The sequence below is a fragment of the Pygoscelis adeliae genome, unplaced genomic scaffold, assembly GCF_000699105.1.
Source record: "Pygoscelis adeliae isolate BGI_AS28 unplaced genomic scaffold, ASM69910v1 Scaffold85, whole genome shotgun sequence".
NCBI classification, from domain to species: Eukaryota; Metazoa; Chordata; class Aves; order Sphenisciformes; family Spheniscidae; genus Pygoscelis; species Pygoscelis adeliae.
In genome coordinates this window covers 300123-308190 of record NW_008824900.1, presented here as the reverse complement: position 1 = coordinate 308190, position 8068 = coordinate 300123, and positions in this window count along the sequence as shown.

Genomic DNA, 8068 nt, shown 5'->3' with positions numbered 1-8068 from the left:
CCTAAACCAGAGTGTTTCACTTGGAATGGCAGCAGCTATGGTTCAGTTTCTCCAGTAAGCTCTGGGCACAGAAAGACTCAAAAAGCAGCAAAAACACATGCGAGATTGTTTTCTCAAATGGCTTGGCTGCAGACATGCGAGGCTAAGGAATGCTGGTTACACACTTTCATGGGTCAGCCTTTCCTAAAAGCAATTACAGATGTTAATGGATTTATTTATTTTAAACTCAGGCTCCCAGACCAGCAGAGGATTTTGCTGTGAATCTTGGAGTCATTTCCTGTTAGAGAGAAACTGAAGTTTTATGTAGCCAGTTCATAAATTTAATTTTCCTGGGCAGAATCTTGGTGTAGTTATCACTGTAAATTGACCATTTTCTTCTCAGTAAGAGACAGCATGTGGAGAAAACAGAATCTCACATCCTCCACGGCTTTAAATACCTCTCACAGACGCACTTGTATTGTCATATTATTTATGGTGAGTTCCTGATATTAAACTTTGAAACAGATCAGCACTTTTGCGTTTGCAGTCAATGTTCAGTGCCTTAGGTCTGTATGAAGTCAGACATACAAACAATGCAAAACTAACTAAGAATTTATCTGTCGTACTCTTCACTTTCCAGACTTGTATTTAGAGGCTCCTGCTCTGTTCAACATCTCAGTATTTCTGATGCTGCTGCTATTGGTGTACCTAAGAGCCAGCTTTGGCACCAGTTTGCAAAGCTCAAAAAGTAATGGCTTTGAAAAGAATTTCCTTCAGTATAGCACTCAATTATTTTTGGAAGATTTTAGGACTCAACAAATCACAAAGCTCGTCAAATAAAATAAACAGCAGCACTTACCTATCCACTTAGATGCCAAATCTATAGCCCAACTGTGCCCTTCAAGTAAATGTGGATCAGCAAAATACTACAAAACAGGACCAATAAGAATGAAAGATGGAACCTGGAAAATGGAAGGAAAAGGTTAGATTTAGCATATTTTGTACTGACTGCTCTTTATGCTCAAGTTCCAAGTTGCAGGGGGAGGGAGACAGCAATAGCACATGCTCCAATGGTGCTAAGTTCTGCCACTTCCATTGACCTGTGTACTTGAAATACGTCGGTGAGTTAGATGCATTGCTCAGGGTCTGCTCAGCTCAGCACCATGTCCCCAGTGGTGAGCAGCATCGCACCCGTTCTGCAGAAGGCAGAACGGGTCACACAGACTGGATAAAGCCCTGAGGAACCCGGTCTGAGCCCTTAGCTGACCCTGCTTTGAGCAGGGCGCTGGACTACAGACCTCCTGAGGTCACTTCCAGCCTGAGTTATCCTACGATCCTACAAATACTCCGACCTTGCCTTTTCCATTTGGGACTAATTTTGCTTCCTGTAACTTTCTTGAAACTACAACCACAACAGTTAATTCTTATATCCATCAACTTTACTATCATAATCTTCTAGCCATGTAACACCCTCACCTTTCTGATCCCGACATTTTTAGGCTCACAGACATCTACTGAATTGAATTCCTGGGTTTAACTGAAAAAAACCAGGACAAAGTATCCCTTTTCATCAGTTCTGTTTGCTTCCTTGGTACTTCACTGACTGTATTCCGTTGAGACAAGGAGAACAGAAGCTCCAAATCCACTCTCTTTAGACCACTCAGTATTTTATTAAATTATATGTATCGCATCCTCCAGTGTCTGTGCTCTAAAATAAGAGTCCTAGTCTTTTCTCTTTTCCTAGGAGAATCTTTCCCAGCCCCTAACCATCTCCATCAGTATTCCCTGAACCTCCTTCACACTCCATTGCTTTTTCTGAGACGTGTCGACCAGTACTGCAGACAGCAGATTGCTGATACTACTGACGAAGGAGTTTTATATTGTTCACATTCCTTCCTCATCCAGGCCTCGCAGATCCTAACATCTTCTTTGCTTTGTTTTGAAAGCACCTGCTTGTTGAGCAAAGGTTTTACCTGAACAGAGATGCCCAGGGCTCTTTCAGTATCTGGTTATCATTAAGGTGTTCCACATGATTTATCTCTTTTTCCACCTCTATGCTTAACTTTACGCTGCTCCATACTGAAGTTCATGATCTACTGTGTTACCTGCAGCTCGCAGCCTGCTGGAACCACCTCTCATCTCAACTGAGCTGAAAAAGTTGCGTCACTGCCCAGTGGGACCACCAGGCACACGCATAGACGGATTCAGAATGAACTCTTGGATGCTCTTTCCTACCTTTCAGCCAGCTTCCTCTCTCAGATCGTTTACCATTCACGATAATTCTTTATCTCTTTCCCCTTTTCAAAGGACTTCTGAGCAAGCTACATTAATCCGTTCTTTATGTCCTGATTTGCTGACAAATTCAAACCACTCCATTAGACTACTGAGAGAGTTCTACTGGAGAAACTAGGCTACCATGTGGATAAGATGCTATCAGGTTAAAAATATATAATGACAGACATCTACGAATAACTTGATGATCATTTCAACCAGTTTAATAGGTACATATAAAAGACTTACTGCCTTGTAACTACTTAGTTCAATCATAGAATCCTTCTTAAAAAAAAAAAACACACCAGGTAAGACATCTGCTACCCTCCCACTTTTCAGAGCAGCTTCTCTTTTAACAACTGAAAGCGTATTTCTACCAGCAGTCCAACCACTTGACACTATCTCTTCCAAGCTCTCAAATACACAACATCTGGGCCCGCTCACTTGCCGCTTTAAACTGCCTATTTGTTCCAGGAACAATTCTCCTGCCATTTCAGCCTCCAAGAATATGTCATCATTGTGGCTATAAAGCGTATCAATGCTAGGTAGGTCTCAATAACTTGCACCCGGTAGATGCCTTCTCCCCTCTTGACCCCCGCAGCGGTGCCTCAGTACATATCCTCCTCAATTACTCATCTTTAAAGAAAGCCTGAGTCTATACTTTCAAAAAAAGGAAAGTGCCATGCTACCTTGGGAGCAACTTCCCAGGTTTCACAAGAAATACTAGGGGAAGCGGGATTATTTAACACCAGAAAGCGAGGCAAAACGTAACCTGAATTTTTTTTCATACATACCGTTTCCTTGTGGTGAAAGTACAAACCACCCCATTCTGCAGACAGATCCTCTCCCCCCGTCTCCACCAGTGAAACAGCCTTACAGGCGGCTGCATTCCTAACTGAGTCTGCAGCACCCGTCTCCACTAGGCAGGAAACATGGAGCGAGGCCGTGCTCTGCATGCCAGGCAGAGTGGGTTGCTGCAGGAAGGGTGGCACCTTTCTCAGCAGGAGCACCTTCTCCCACTTCCTCCACCAGCAAGATCAACGTAGGAGTGGGCCTGACAGTCCTGTAAGGCTGGCCAGAACTTAAGGGAAAGTCAAAGAATGGGATCAAAGTGACTGATACCGCCTCAGTCTTCAGAAATGAGTTAATTGCCACGGCCTGCATGAACCCAACCTGCTAATTACAGCGTGCTGACAGTGGACAGGATGATGGGACGCATGCTGTTGCGTTGGCATGGCAAGTTTTATCGCCCCGCTCCCCTTCTCCTTTCTTGAAAGCTGCGGCCTGAAGATCTGAAGGTTGGTAGCAAAACTTTCAATCAAGCCAGTCCAAATACTGCAAAGGGAAAGAATTTCTGTAGTGTTTGTTCTGGAAACCACAGCAGAAGGCGGTCCCTAGGGATTCTTCCAGACCAAACCCTGTTAACAAAACGTCTTCCTACAGGTTTCTGACGGAGAAGAACCTACATGTCAACAGTGTAACTTCTGAAAAAGCATATTATCCTCCATACTTTTAGAGACTCTCTTCACTAGAGCCTGTTCTCTCCAGGTTCCTGCACTGACCAATACCTTTATCACTGACACGACTCTACAAAGACACAACGCTAGATCTGTACAGTGCAGAGTCTCTGTGTTTGTAGAAGTGCAAATAAATTAACACTGAGGACAGCAGCGCTTGTTCTATGAGGAGAGAACAAATGGAAGTGCAGAACAGGAACTCAAAGTCAGGTACCAACACTCTTATCCTGCTCTCTGCTAGCTTTCCTGTGCCAGAAAAGGATAACAAAACCGGACGTGGAAATATAGGAAATGACAAATTAACTCAAGTCTATATAAGCAAGGAAATAATAACTATGAAAATCATAATCAGATTCTCACGAGCAATCTTAGCAATGACCAGTATCAACGTCTACCTGACACTACCCACTTCTATTACCTGATATCCCGTCAGAGTACCATGCTCACATTTCGTTTAAAGACTACACCTCCCCCTGCTAGTACCTTGTACGTGTGGTAAAGCATTTCACAGCCAGTAAAAAATCTATCACATTCCAGACATGAATTTTAAATCACTACTTACATGACAAAATGCCCTTCTATCTTTCAAGCACTGTAGAAACTAACCTTACCTTATAAAGCACTTCACCGAAATAGAATTTTTTACTTTATACCTCCTCTGGAAGGATAAAGGGGAAGTGAACATAAAAATAAAACCTAACGGTTGCTCAGGTGCAAATGCTCATGGCTTGTATGCAAACACAGTAGCATACAAATCAGAAATATATGCAGCTGGTGTTTCAAAAATGCTTATTTGTTTTGATTGAAAACAACAAAAAATTATTAATTTAAACAGAAAAATACAATTGAGAATTAAGGACTGAATAAAAACATTTCACTAGAGGCCAAAAAACCAATAAAGAGAACAATACTTATTAAAACCTAACTTGGTTTTCAGAGAAATAGAAGTAATCACAGTAGTAATAAAAACAAACACGTAAAATAACGTCACGATAAGGGAATTGGATAGCACTGAATATAAACAAGGAATTGTATTAAAACGGGAAGGAGATAAAATTACATAAGATTAGTTTTCTGGTCAGAAAAGTTAAGGACTTTCAAAAAGATCTTTTGGTGTACATCAAAACCAAAAAAGAAAAACCTACCAAAGCCGCTAGATCATCATAAAACAAACTGTAAAACTGTTAATACTGAGAATATGCAGAATTAAATATTCTCGTAATATCCATCCCATGATACTGATGAAAGCAGCCTATTCTAACAGTAATCCAAAGCGTACTGCACAGCAGCTATTGAAGGTATTTCTGTCAACAGAATCAGATCATCTGCAAGCAGAAGTCACTGTGATGTTTCAAAAAGGACAATTAGGGAAGTAAACACCCATCTCTTGGGCTGAGATCCACGCCAGGTGGTTATAGAAATGGCTTATATGGGAATTGATGAATAAAGATGGATAATGAAATTAATAACAATCAACACAGTTTTATGAAAACCAAGATCTCCTGTGTTAAGCTAATACCTTTTTAATGAGACCTGTGTGTTAACAGAGGTGTAATTCTTTTGTAAACCATTAAAGAAATATCAAGGGACAAAATGATTAATTAAAAATCATGCAAAATCAATACAACACATTTAAAATTATTAAAATGTAGCTGGATAGGTTTCAAAATGCAACTGCAAACAGCAGTCGTTGAGCACATAGATTTCTAGCACCATCCCACTTGTTTTCTATCATTTAGACTTAGGAAATGAGTTAGGAGAGACATAAACCACCACTGATCAAGCTGTCTGATGATGCAGAGAAAGGAACTGTTAGATACTGTTGATGACAGACAGAGGCAGAAGGATGCAGACCACTTGGTAAACTAGCACAAAGCCATCGTTTTGGGACAAGGCCGTACTTACAGGACAGGTAAATCTATCCTGGGAAGCAACGACTACAAAGGAGTTAGGAGTCCGGACAGACGATCGGAACAACGGCAGGTCCCTATACGAATCTGTGGCCATGTCAATACGGGTACTGTAACAGTATGAAGGTTGTATTTCCTTTACAGTGGTGAAATTGTTACAGTGAACCTAGAGCACGATTCATTCCAAAGAGGACACACTGCCCACAGGTCACGCAGCACCGGTGGCACACAGCTTAGGAACGGTGCCGTTTCAACCTGCCTTTTCAGTACCCAGTACCAAGCCTTACCCAGCCCATCGTCCTTCCAAACCGACCACAACGTTACCTTACGCCAGGTGTCCGACTCCACTCAGATACGGGTAATTCGGACCATGTCAAACAATGCCACCATTTTGTACATCAAGAACGGAGCACTCAGCGTTATGGATGTTTGTGGCAAGAAAACCAACTGAATAATTAATGAAAAAGTTAATATAAAGAGAAATAAGAACACTTTAATGTTAAATACTCAAGCCACTTCTCTCCAGGAAGACACTGTTACTCTAAAGGGCACGTTCACTTAAAACAATGTAAGTTCTACCGATACTTTTTTTTCCCCAAAAAGTGTAGCTTCTGATTTGTGATTATGTCAAAGCTTACCAACAGCCAAATATAAAGTGGAACTTAACACAGTATCTTGATTTCCCTATTTTTTCTACATTCTCTAAAATAGAAAGATGCTTGCTTTGAAAAGGTGACCAAACTCATCATGGATTTCTACAGGTCATCTAATAATGTATCTTTTACGCTAACATTGCATTAATTTATAACAATGAGTAACTTGCTCTCTTCTCAGCTAAAATCACATATAAGACCTACAGTAAAATACACAACATACTACTCTGTGGAGACGTTGCTTTATGATGTTTCCATTCCCACATCATATCTGTTCTCCATACTCCAGCATCCATCATAAACAGGCTTGGTTTACTGTTCTGAAAATACATTTTTAAATTTCTTCCTATTAAAATACCTTCTCCTTTTATTAACTTAGTTCCTTCACCTCCTCAATATCCAAATATAGACTTGCTGTGAGTGCTCTGGGAAACTCTGGTATCACACCAATGATCTCAGGGATGCATAAACGTGTATCTTCCACAGACGACTACAACATCAGCAAGAGGTCAGCTCTCAGACAACGAAGTCAACTTCTCTGCGTTTAGCTTTCAGGAAAATTCTTTCGAGAAACTCTGGACAAGGGCCTTGAATTCAACTGAGGACCCTGAAGCGTAGTTTGAGTTTCACTAGCATACAGTAATGTGTCAAACATCCTGTTTAAATTGCTATTTTCTACCATTTGACAGTTTCTTTGGAAAAAACCTGTAATGAAAACTGACCCAGTAGGAAAAGCAAATGCTCAAAAGAACTTGGTCCATTTTCTTCCAAATGTAAAGCTTACGATAAAAATTCTGTTTCTGTTTCCAGTCTGCCTCTGACACGTCCGTATAGTGTAAAGCAATAAAACGACTTCTGGCTATCCAGAAAACTGTTTTAATCCAAACAGCAAAATCAAAGGAGAGAAGAGGGACCAGGAGGGAGATGAAGAATAGGATCTTAAGTAGATATGAAAGCAAACCACACACGGGTCTTTTTTTGTAGTTAAAACAGTGACTGTACCCAGCCTGTGATTTTTGGGGGGTTTATACAGGAGCCAAAAGACTGAGCATCAGTCAATGTTACTGCCCTTGGGCTTCACTAGAGTCAAACTACTTAGTGCAAATAATGTATGTTTTTCCCCAGCAAATGCATAATTTCTGCTTTATTTAAAAACAGCATGGTTACAAGAGGCACCTGTGTATCTGCAGGATCGGGGACAACGCGTTGTCAGTAAAAGAGCCGACACCCACTGTTTCCCCTTAAGTTGGGCCCATACGCTGTTCCTCGTGCCCCCAGGCCTGGAAGAGAAAGATAAAATTCCACGTTGCTTCACGAAGCAGCCAGCAGACTCCTCAGAATTGCTTTCCCGGACAACACCGCTTGAAAAAAGTCTGCTTTGCGACCGGGCGCATTAAGCAGTTTTTAATGAATCTTCCTAGCAGTCAATGCATGCTTAAACTGCGACGCCCTCGTAATCAGGCCGTCCACTGAACGCCTTTGCTTTACCACTGAATTTTTGCTTTTGATGCCATGTTAACGCCAGGGATGGAGGCTTCGCCCTGCTCAACAGCTGCAGCGCAGCAACGAGCCACCCATCCGAACCCAACCCGAGGTCCCCCAACGCGTCAGCGCTTCGAGGCCGCGCTCGGAGGTGCCCCAAGGTTCCTGCTCCCAGCTGCACCTGTGACAGGCCCCTCAGGGCCAACGTCTGGGCTCGCCTCAGGCTCCGCGCCCCGGCAGGGCCAGGGAGGCCTGG